At 42.8% G+C, this 12018-nt stretch overlaps 1 long non-coding RNA gene and 1 pseudogene across 1 annotated transcript; one reads left to right on the top strand and one right to left on the bottom strand.

Moving 5' to 3' along the window:
* Positions 1–6278: 6278 nt before the first annotated feature.
* Positions 6279–7440, top strand: LOC109199206 (biotinidase-like; annotated as a pseudogene).
* Positions 7441–8805: 1365 nt separating this feature from the next.
* LOC109199207 (uncharacterized) lies at positions 8806–9674 on the bottom strand. Its single transcript, XR_002059664.2, has 4 exons — positions 9618–9674; positions 9101–9183; positions 8919–9010; positions 8806–8832 (listed from the first exon to the last, which is right to left on the bottom strand). It is a non-coding gene; the product is annotated as an uncharacterized LOC109199207 (long non-coding RNA).
* Between the last annotated feature and the right edge of the window lie 2344 nt (positions 9675–12018).

A 12018-nucleotide genomic window follows, 5' to 3' on the forward strand; every position in this document is an offset into this window, starting at 1 on the left:
TTGCGCCTCTTTAAAGTAATTTTGGATCTCTCGTAGTTGCTTTGACTTTCTGTCAATCATTTTTGTACCTTTGCAGTGTTTTTTGTATCTTTTTGGTCATTGTTTGTCTCTTTGGAATCATCTAATTGCTTTCTATTTAAAAAATTTCTGGGTGTGAAGGTGTGTGACTCACATTTTCCACCTTTTCCTTCTCCAGACACCTTTGCTAGCAAAGTGGCTGCCATACAAGACCAGCATGCCGACGCATCGTTGGAAATGTCACTGGCAGCAACGCAGTCAACGTGTTCCTGGGGATCGGAGTGCATGGTCAGTGCCGCCGTGTACTGGAGAATTAAAGGAAAGGAGTTCCGGGTGGATCCTGGATCACTGGCGTTCTCCGTCACGCTCTTCACCATTTCACGTTCATCTGCATGTCCGTGCTATTGTTCAGACGCCGGCCCTCCATCGGCGGAGAGCTGGCGGCCCGAAAGTGTCCCGCCTCCTGACCACCCTCCTGTTCCTGGGTCTGTGGTTCTCTACATCCTCTTCTCCAGCCTAGAGGCCTACTGTCACATCAACGGCTTTTAAAGAGGAGATGAAGAATGTTCCAGAAGAATTTTGCACAGCAGCACACACAAAATCGTTGACTCTCAGTCCATTTAGTCCACGGTTTAACACAAACAAGTGTAAGATTCATCGGTTAATAGGCTTCAGATACATGTTCACAAACACTACATTTAAGCATGTGTAAACAGCGCATTTTAAACACATTCATTGTTACTTGGAAGATGAGGGTTAAGAGGAAGTATTTTGGAGGGTGAGAGCGTGAAAACGAAAGGTTACTGCGGATAGTTAACGGGGAGCAGACGAGAGTGACAGAGAATGACTGTGACGGAGATTCAGAGGTGAAAAGAAGGTCAGGTCAGTCAGAGGAGTGCTGCTTTATTCACTTTAAAGCCAGGTGTGTTTATTTGGGTGAGGAGCTCACTTCCAGGATCAGACCACTGAGACGGATCACAAACCTGTGAGCATTGAAGGAAAAATACCTTTGTTTTCCTTTAGTCTCTCATTCAAACCATCAACTCTGCAGCTTCATGTTTCTTCACTGAAAGTGGAGGAGCACTGCATCAAATAAGGAGTCGAATGTTTACAACAACATTACATTTGTTTACTACTAGAGGTTCTTGTATAGTGGTGATGCTTGTCTAATACGCAGTATAGCTGAAGGCTCTCCACACGCGCTGTAAATAGTACAAACCGTTGTACATATAGAGTGTAGTAATTTCACAGGGCAGGCTGCCACACAAAAGGATGCAGAGACAGAAATGCCAGGTTCTACTGTCGCTGTCAGCAAAGCTTCGATGATTTCATTGCACAGGCTGGAACACTGGTAGTTGCAAATATTACAAATGTCAGCGGCTTTAGTTTTAGCGACATGCTAAGTGGAAAATAAAAGTTTTAGCAACCAAAACAAGTAAATAAGAAGCGCATAAGTGTAACACTGACTAAAAGAACATCTTTGTACTAATCTCTTTACCGGACCAAGCCTCTGACAGGGCTTGCATATAAAGCTGAAGGATTAGTTTTGCATGTATAGCCATGTACAGAGCATCTTCACATTATATGTCATGTACATGCTATGAAAAGGGAATAACCAGCCTAATTATCCACTGTAAATACATCCCTGTGTTTTTGTGTGACTCGGTGAACAGAAACTGTCAGCTAGTCCTTGATGTTAAATCTTCCTGTATAAAACAGAAGAAGCCGTTTGGTCCGCGAGGAACAAAAAGGACATTTCCTCTCCTGAAGGACCAAATATGCGCTCACACACTCCTGATGTGTGCAGTGTCATTTAAAAACTTTGTCTGAGGCAGTCAGATGGGCTGATGAGCTGCAGTCAGCCATCGCTGTGTTACTGTTAGTGGCAGACTCGCCATTCCTTTATCTTAAGTGACAGCAGCATGGGCAGACAAACATGTACGGGTGGTTAACAAGACTCAACAGTGTTAGTTTACTCTCAAAAATAAAGTCTCTAAAGTTGCTGATTGCATCATCAGCATCCGGTCTGCAGCGTTTGTTAGAAAAAGCTAATAATCTACACATTAATTAGGCTGCAGACTGTAGTCTACAGCACACTAATGCTTTAAGATAGCAAACAAAGAATGCCTTAAGGAAGCTCAAGTAAAAAAATCTTAGTATTCAAGATTTCTGCTGTACAAACTGCCCAGGCTGCACTTTATTTAACGTAACTAAAACACTGTGTTGTGCTATCTTTTCCTCCATCATTCTATAAGTGGTTACTGTGCAATATACGAAGGGAACTGTCTCGTGTTTCCACTGGTTCGGAACACCAGATCCAGGTGGACCATCATGTTGTCTATCATGTCTGCTTAGAGCACATGTACCAAACATGTTAAAAATTTACTTTCCTTCTTTATGGAAAGCCAGCGCATCGTTTGTAATAACAAAAAAGAAGGTTCTGATTAAAGACCAGAGGTCTACCTGAAACGAGGATGTCTACACGGGAGCAGCACAGTCATCATAGTGCCACAGCAGGAAACATGGCTGCAGCAGCATGCATGTGTTGCTCATATTGCATGGCAGACTTGGAACAAATGTTCACAAGCTACTGAAGAAACGGCTGCTAAATACACCATAAAACACTGGATGGTGTGCGAACACGCTCTAATTCGTTTCGACATTTCCACGCTGGCACTTCAGGGCTACTATGTTCAGCACTGAGATGCATGAAGCAGGAAAGCCAGCGTGTGAAAAATGTCACAACAAACAGCAGTAAGATTGTCTTATAATAAATAATGACTAGAAGCTTTAATTATTATCATTATTATTATTATTATTATAACTGCCTAATTTCAGTCCCATTAAATATATTCTTGAGGACATTGCATTATAAACCTCTCACCCACAGATGATAAGTGCTATACAAGTGAACTCTTTATTATTGTTGTTAAACATGATAATTTGAAAAGGATTGATTGGTTAACCCTGACTAACTTTGTAAACTTTCTAAAATCCAGTTTGATCTTTTTCCTTGCAGATGTAGCCAAGGTAGATTATTTGTATTTCTAAACAACATTTAGGATAGTTTCAGTGTATAAAGCTGGTATGTAGACTACATGGTGTCTGAATTTAGTGGGTTAGACTTTGATATATTTTCCACAGTGAGAAATCTCCCCTTTAACGGTGTAGTAGTGCATCATAACCAAACTTTAAAGCATCTAATTTACTGAAATAGATGGTCGCTAACTCATTGTGTCTTTGTTTTTCATGTATAGTAGATAATTTATATATTTATTTATTTATAGAAGATTATTTCTCTAAGCATAAGATGTGCTGCAGGTCCTTGAGGAGAACAGTTTGGAGTTTATTGAGCAATTAGGTTCAATGTGCAATACGAGAAAAGGTTCCGCTGCAGCTTACATTGTTCGAGCTCAGTCCGTGTCTTTTTTTCTGCCGCAGTGTTTGTCATAACCCTCCGCCAGTGTACACTTCTTCATGTCGTCCTTGTGACGGAGGAACTTTGAGTGTAAGTAGCATGTTTACATAAAGAAACAGTGTGGAACATTGCCAGTATAATTGTCAGTCTCAGGCTGTTGTGAGCTGAAGTTTTGTAGATATTAGCCGTGGCTGTGAGGCAGGTTTGTTGTGTGTGAGGTTCAAACAATCCCCTGAACAGTAGTTTACTCACTCAAACCACCAGGTGGGACCAACAATAGATATGACACACACACACATGCAGAGGTCTGCTGAACTCTTGTGTAATGACCAGCACCAGCAGGAACAGAGCGAATCACCTCCACAATGTGTGCATTTGTGACCTCGGTGTGGCCCAGGAGCCAAAAACAGAACTGTCTACAAGTCCGGACAATGTTCCATGTTTCCACAAACTTCTGTACTAACTGTCGGCCTTTGGCCTTCGCTGTTCTGTAGCTAGATGTAATGCCCCACCCCCCAGCTCTTTTCAGCCTCCCCTCCTTACCTGATCCTTCCCAGTGTGCATCCATGTTTGCTTCCCTCCTGTGTTCCCCTGCACATGCATGATGAAGCCCGGTGTACGTACGTTATAGCAGCATGGTCTACTGTGATGGATGCCTGTAGGTTATTCTGTCGGATCGATTCCCCACAGTAGGATTTCAAAACATCTGAGTCTTCTTGTGAAATAAAGTGAGCAAGTGTGACACGCACAACCACAGCTCGGTTCAGACAGACTGAGCAGAAACACAAACAAGCGCCATTCCTGGAGTCAGTCTCCTCCTCACCTGTTTCTGTAGAAGCTGTGAAAAGAGATCCTGCTGTGCTGGGTCCAGGCTACATCCCAGGTCATCTTTTTGTTTTTTGGTGTATGATATTTCAGTGTCTGTGTTTGTGTTCAGCCTCCTCTCCTCCCTCCCAGGTCTTGCTCTCTCAGTGTGTCTCTTTGTGAAGTCGTTTCCTGTGATGATGAAAATTTCTCTCTGCCTGAATCTTTGTAGGGAAATATTGACTGAAATTACTACAATGTCATGTGATAGACATATACATTTATTCGATACTGTAATAAATTAACTGAAGATGATATTTAAGGTTTTCTTTATGAAATGCAAGAAAAAAAAATCTTAGAAAAAACTCGGTTTTGAATCATGGCATGAGGTGTAACGTGTTCCTGAAGAAAACGAAGGTCTTTAATCAAGTGAAGTTGACCTTATTAAATATAGTTTATTTATTTTCAAGGTTCAACGTGTCTGAGTCATTATTTTATAACTGAACAATATAACAATCAAAGTCAGTGATTCATCGAGTCATCCAGCTATCAAACACCTGTAATCTGAAACTTAGAGACATTTTCATGTCTCGACTCATAAATACAGTGAAACTTTTTGCAGATTAATAAGTAGTGATGTCGCCTCACAGTAAGAGGTCCTGGATTTGAATCAGTGAGCTGGGCCTCTCCCATGTGTACGCACATGAGTACCCCATATGCACGTTAGGTTAACTGGTGACGCTAAATTAGCTGAATGAATGGTTGCCTGTGTCTCTGTATCGACAGACTGATCACCTGTTTCAGGTAAAAAAAGGTAAAAAATGTATAATGGTGGTGGCACACCATTGTTTATTAATTATTAGCTCTAAAGACAAAGGTATTTGTGTGTGTGGGGGGGGGGACTCAAAAGTACCATATGCACTTTCATGGCCATGTGAGGCCTGTTCCCTCATTATCACAATAAAAGCAGATAAACAATCTGGGATTGATTCCGAGGGCTGAATTTCCATTTCATAGCTTTCACTGACAAACTTAATATAAAGTTGAAAGAAATGTTGATGAAAGTGAAGGAGGCCATCAGGTTTCGTCTCCTGTCAAGCGCCTTCTTTAGTTTGAGAACAACTGTGGAGACACACAGACCAATATCTCCTCTTTGACTCCCATCACCCACTGAAACACAAACATGGGGTGATCAGGATCCAACACCACTGAGCAGAGAACGTTCCATGTACCTGAGGATTTATACGGGTAATCTACGCTGTAGCTACGTTATAGCCACAAAACTCTCTGAAACCCTACGCCAGGGGTCTGCAACCTTTTACACCCAAAGAGCCACTTGGACCCGGTTTCCACGCAAAAGAAAACACTGGGAGCCGCAAATACTTTTTGACATCTAAAATGAAGATAAACGTAAATATTGTTTTTTGTACCTTGTGAACAACTAAGGTGTGCTATAAATCCATGAAGTGCTACGAGAAAACATTTATAGTAATAACACATTTTGAACTCTAAAGAATATAACAAGCAAGACACCCAGCGAACTAAAATGCCAGTAGCAAACAAAAACTGTGAGCCGCCCCTTATATCCTTGGCTTTGGAGCTGACCTGACTTAAAAATAATGGTAAAAAAAAGCTCTACTGCGAAAAATGAAAATAATATTGCAAATCTGCCTAAATTGTATTACCTGTTAATCGTGCGGCGGGGCTGGTCGCAGCGCCGCTGCAGGAAGCGGACGCACTGAGCGCCCGCAATCACGCTCCCGCCTAAGCGCTATCTGTGTTGTGTTGGTGGTGTGGTCGGCGTGGCTCGAAGTCAGCCGCGTATCGTACAGCACCGCGTGGAAAAGCGCGTTCATGCAAACATCGTCGGTCTGCCGGTATGTTACATGGACTTCTGCTCCTGACCTGGCACAGCGTCTGCTAATCGGTGTGCGAAGTCAGTTTACAGGACTGTAAGCTGTCATCGTCTGTGAGCGTGAGCAGTGTTGCTTTAACTAGTCACGGTGCAGCTGCTGACATAATGTGATCCGAAGATCATATGGCCTACCCGGTTGAAAGTCGATAAATCACGGTTTCGGGGATACCGGCTTCCCGAGTGTGACGCTTATTGAGCGAGGAAAAATAATAGAATATAATTATATTTATTTCAATATCACAAAATCTTCCAATTTAGAACTCAAGTTAAAGAATAACATAAATAAATACACTCAGCGAAATTTCTAATTTATTTTCCCAAACACGCGGAGCCGCACTAAGGACTAAGAGCCGCATGCGGCTCCGGAGCCGCGGTTGCCGACCCTGGCCTGGATGAACCAGCTCCCCCTGCTGGATTCAATCCAGTTTCAGCAGGCATTCAGTCTGGCTGCCAACGTCACCCTACTAAGCTGTCAACATTCGTAATGACAGGCTCATCATGACAGGAAGTGGCATCTACACCCCTTTTTCTGCCACCTACCACCACGCCAGGAAAGGGGACCCAGAGGAGGGCAGGCTGCTGGTGGCAGAGTGCCAGTTTTGGAGCCACTTGAGGTAAAACAAAGTGCAGCCAAAGAGGTGGAGGCTGGTGGTGGGAGTCAACAATATCAGCGGCTACAGACTCTGGATACTGCTACCAAGATAGCTGTGATGACCCTCCTCCTCCCTCCTACCCACCTTCATCTCCTCTATGATGTATGACACATTTACATTTGTCCTCTAAATGAGACACAAGGCGACATTAAAGTGTGCAACGGCACTTTCTGCTGCCGCCTGCAGTACAGGTGGTTACTGCAAGACCATAAAGAGCTCTATGCTTTCGGCGCACTTGCAGGAACACACCGTCAACGGACGTTACGCACTGCAGGCAGAATCACATGAATTTGAATATTTCTAAAAAGGTTAAAACTGACAACTCACTACTTTATTTGCCACATGTTAAATATCTACAGGTTTGTGCAGTAGTCTGTTGTGCAGGGTTGGATCAGAGCTCTTGTGGACAGGAAGCGGAAGAAGCAGAGTCTAAAATGGACTTCCTGTTGGAGGGAACTTTGACACCAAATACGTGTACCCATCTATTCTGACAAGCCGAATGTTCCTGGAGCAGCCAGAGAGTCTGGAGAAAGCTGCAGACGGGAGACTGACCATGAAACATTCAAACACGAAGGGTGGCCTGGTCACTGCCTGCCTGTATGGACGAATGTACCACCTGGACAATGAATAAACTTTAGAGGATCAGGAAAATAAAGTTCAGTGTTATGGTTAAGAGCTGCTCCAACCTTCAGCTGTTACACATTTCTTTATCTCTTATAAAATAAACCAAAACAAATGTCTTTATTCATCTGTTACTTAATCTTTACAGTACAAACATTCACCAAGTAGCATTTATCCTCTGTTTGAATGTTGCATATTCCTCAAAGGCAATATTTAATAGTTTCTCTCTCTCTCTCACACACACACACACACACACACACACACACACACACACACACACACACACACACACAACAAATCCACACAGTGACAGCCACCTTCTCTTGTCTCCTGTACACAACACAAACATTAGAAGTTACAGCATTGCAAGTTATCCATCCTTGGGCTGCTCATTCAGTTCATCAGTTGTTACAGTACATTGGTCTTACATCCACCTGCTGTCACAATCTGCTCTCAACGATTCAATCTCCACCTGGAATAAATACGTAGGTTTCAATATGACTTTCTCTCCTAGGAATCAAGAAGTCGATCCTAATCATGAATGCAGCATTATAAGTGTCCCAGAGTGACAGTCAGTGGCTGCTGTGAAAGCTCAAAGAACTCTGAATAAAATCTCAAGTACAGTAGGGAAAACGCTTCTTCAGCTGTCCCATAAGATTGTCCCTCAGTTTCTGTATCTTAACAAAGAAAAAAAAAAGCAGTCCTCTGAGCTTTTCTTCACCAGATGCTCCATTAGTAAATGTGAATGAAAAATCTTTGAAAAAGATTTAAAACTGTATCCTCAAACAGAAAGAGTTCAACGTAAAAATAAAACCACTGCTTTACATTGAAAAGGACGCTGACATGTTACTGATCGTACAGTGATGCCGTGGAAAAAAAAAGTGGCAAATATTCTTTATTTTACCAAATTATTACATTAGTGCATCTTTTCCACTGTGTATGCACCTGAAGGAAGCAAGCATGTGGTTCAGACGAGGATTATTTTTAGATTTGAAGAGACTTACCTAAGAATACTCTGCTTGTATTTACTGCCCTGTCAAGCTTTTGTCAGTGATCTATTAAGGCTCCTGAGTGGCTGGCTAACCTGCCAGTATTGAGGTTCCACTAGTCCTCAGTACGTTCTGAATCTGAGTCATTCATTTCATCATCTCCGGAGACAGAGGACAGCAGGCGTTCTGGCCTGCAGTAGGAGGCGTGGTCAGGTCTCAGTGGGGCTGGAGTATCAAAGGCCACACCTTTGGAAATGTGGTTTGAGATAGGGTGGTGGTTGATGACTGTTTGAGTAAGCGAGAGAGTGGCAAAGCTGCTATGGTGACCATGAGGTGGGCATCATTGAGTTGAGGATGAGGGCCAAGCAGTCAGCTACATCCCGATTGGAGCACAAGCCAAAGCTGGAGTGTAACCTGGGAATAAAGGAGGAAAAGGGTTCATAGTACACATTAGAATTACACCTGAAGAGTATGTGTGAGTACAGTGAATGAAAGCTGACCATTCTCATCCACAGCTAACACACTGGCTCCTTTCACCAGCAGCTCCTGGACCACCACTGTCAATCCCTTCCTGGCTGCTACATGCAAGGGCCTGCAGGTAGAAGAGTGTTACAGTAAGTTCACATGGGTTTTGCAGGTTATCCTACTGTTTACAGTAGGTGCAACCTCAGGTTCTACATACGTCTGCAGAGCAGCGTTGGTGCAGTTAATGAGATTCCTGTCGCTGATTTTCTCCAGAATCAACAAGGCACTTGTCTCGTGACCCTGAGAAGAAACAGAGAGTACCAAAGTCATCTGCAGTGACCACATGAGATGTGCAACAATCCTGCCTTTGTCAGTATGTTAAAGAGATGACGTTCTGAGCTTCACATAAACGTTAATCTCGCGCGCAAAGCTTTAAAAGCTCTTTGTGTGACAGTTACGGACCAGTGCGTGTGTGTGTGGCAAATATTATTGTTCACAAAATATGACATTCTCCAAATTGTGCCTTTAGTGATGCAAGTGAAACATGTGATGATGTGGTTAAATGTGTCTGCCAGAGTGTGTCCAAAGTGATACATAAATGTTCCAAGGGCCAGGCCAAAACATACACGTCCCACACATTGCAAAAATATAAAATCTGAATGTAACTACTTTCAACTTTAAATTTTTAATACTGAATGACTAAAGAACATTTCCTGTCTCTGAATAGCCCTTACCTTGCTGCAAGCCAAATGCAATGCTGTGTTCCTGTCTGCATCTTGCAGTGCAAGTCTGCCTTAGCACCGCTCACCATCACCTCTGTAACACAACACAACAGTGGAGATAAATACAAGTGAAAGGTTAAGAAATCAGGGACCATTATTTCCACAAGTTTATCCCAGGATCAGTTAGTGTACTGACCCACAGCATTGGTCTGTCCATTTAGAGCTACCATCATCAGTGGTGTTCTGTGCATGTGGGTGTCAACAACATTTGCCTGAGCTCCATGGCTCAGAAGAAGGGAAACGCACTCCACATGGTCAGAAAAAGCTGCAGCATGAAGAGGAGTCCTGCATCAACATCAACACAGTTATTGTAAATACGTTCCTGCTCACTAAGAACAAATACAAAAAAAAAAACCCCTTCCACACAAGATGTTAAGTCTGTCTGCATCTCTTACCTGCCCTTGGAGTCCGTTGCATTCACAATATTTGCACCCAGGGAGTCAATTAACATCTCTGCCACTCCCTCATTATCGTTTATCCTAAAACACATAACGCAGCCTGTCACACACCTCAGAGCAAATCGATCCTCATAAGCATTCGGTCACTATTGAAAAGGAAGCCCTTGCTTTGTTGTTAGCCCTGCAGCATTTCGAGGTGTATATTGGATCCAGCTCTATACCTGTTCAAGTATTCACTGACCACAACCCATTGGTGTTTCTCTCCCAGATGCAAACTCAAATCAGAGACTTATGCGTTGGTCCCTTCTTTTGCAAGATTTTAATCTGCAAATCAAACATAAGAAAGGGACGGAAAATGTTATCGCTGATGCCCTGTCTCTTAGTTTGGAAATTAAACAATAGGAGGGTTGTTTAATTCTTATGGAAGGGGGTGTTACGAACTTGTATTTTCATGTGTTTGTTCTGGGCAGGTAATATTTGTTTATGTTAATTCAGCTGTGCCAGGGCTCTGCTCGATTGGTGCGTGGATACACCGCCCTGACGCGACTGGTTCCAGCTGGAGGACCCGCCCATTAAAAGGAGGCTGGAGTGCTACGGCTGGAGAGGTCCTCGCGTTTCCCCTCAGCACCCAGCAGTGTACCTGTGGCAGTCGTTGGCTGCAGTGTTGTCTGAAAAGTTGTGGAAGTGGAGTGGGTAGGGGTGAGCTGCCGTTTCTTTTGATCACCCGTTTTCTCCTGTTTTGAATTAGTTAAGGAGGTCAGACTCTGTCTTTATTTTTGACTTTATTTTGGTAAGGTCAGGGGTGCGGGATTTGTGTAGATTTGTTTTGTTTATTATTTTGGCCTTGGCTCGCCCTGAAGTGTTGACACTCCCGTTCTGTTGTTCCTCTTCTTTCTTCCACCTTGTAAATAAATCACAATATAACGAACGGATTTGTTTCCTGTGGCTGCTTGGGTCTTGGGGGGAGCGAGTGCCTCGTTCATGTTATTGCCTGGCCCTAGACGGGTCGTAACAGTAGCTTCCAGTGAGTTTTTTTAAATTTTATACAGAAAAAGCAAATCGTCGTATTTCTAGCATTATTATTAGATTTGACTTGTATATCAGTAGTTGTTGTTTTTTTGTTTTTTTACAGTACTTAGTTTTTAGAGCACATGTTCCTACTTTGGGAAGTACCCCTGATATGCCTCTTGTAACTAAAACAAAGTCATTCTCCTGCTCAAGAGTAGCTTTAATGCGTGAAAACTGGAAAGGTGTTGAAGACAGTGTGTTGGTTTTACACTCATTAGGGGTATTTAGCACTGGACTCTATAAGGTTCAGTTGTTAGTTCAGTGTTGGGGGTGTTTGGGGGGATGAAATTTTATTATGTATGTATTTATTTATTGCAAGGAAACAAAACTATACTGCTAGCAGAATAACAACGACGTAGACTGAAAAATAACGCTTTTAATTTCAATTCAAGTTAGATTTTTCTTTGTGCGCAACGCAGATTTTCTGTGCGCAGAGACCGTGCCAGCGCACTGCGCAGCTTAGAGGGAACATTGGATACAGCCTATGGCGTTTGTGTGAACAGAGACGTTGCACCTGCTGCTAATTAACAGCACAAGGGGCGGGGCTTACGCTCAGCTCAAAGCCTTTGCAACGTCACAATAAAGGAACTTCAAAGGAGCTTCCAACCAAGGGCTTAAATAGAGCCTTAGCGACGCTATACTCTCTACACAAGTGAACTACAAAGTTGTTCCGTCTAAAATACCGCTGAAAGTCTAAAATACCAGTGAAAGTCAACCTTTATTAATATGTCTCACATTTATGCTAGAGCTAATGATCGCCATGGTCCAAACTTCAACAAGGCCCCCAAACGTCCTCAGTTCAAATGCCAAACAAGGTACTGGCAGAGCTTAAAAAATTCAGAGCTCAAAAGAGAAAGAACTAAAAATTAGAGAGGGAATGAATATAT

The sequence above is a fragment of the Oreochromis niloticus genome, unplaced genomic scaffold (genome assembly GCF_001858045.2).
Source record: "Oreochromis niloticus isolate F11D_XX unplaced genomic scaffold, O_niloticus_UMD_NMBU tig00007293_pilon, whole genome shotgun sequence".
In the NCBI taxonomy this organism is placed as follows: domain Eukaryota; kingdom Metazoa; phylum Chordata; class Actinopteri; order Cichliformes; family Cichlidae; genus Oreochromis; species Oreochromis niloticus.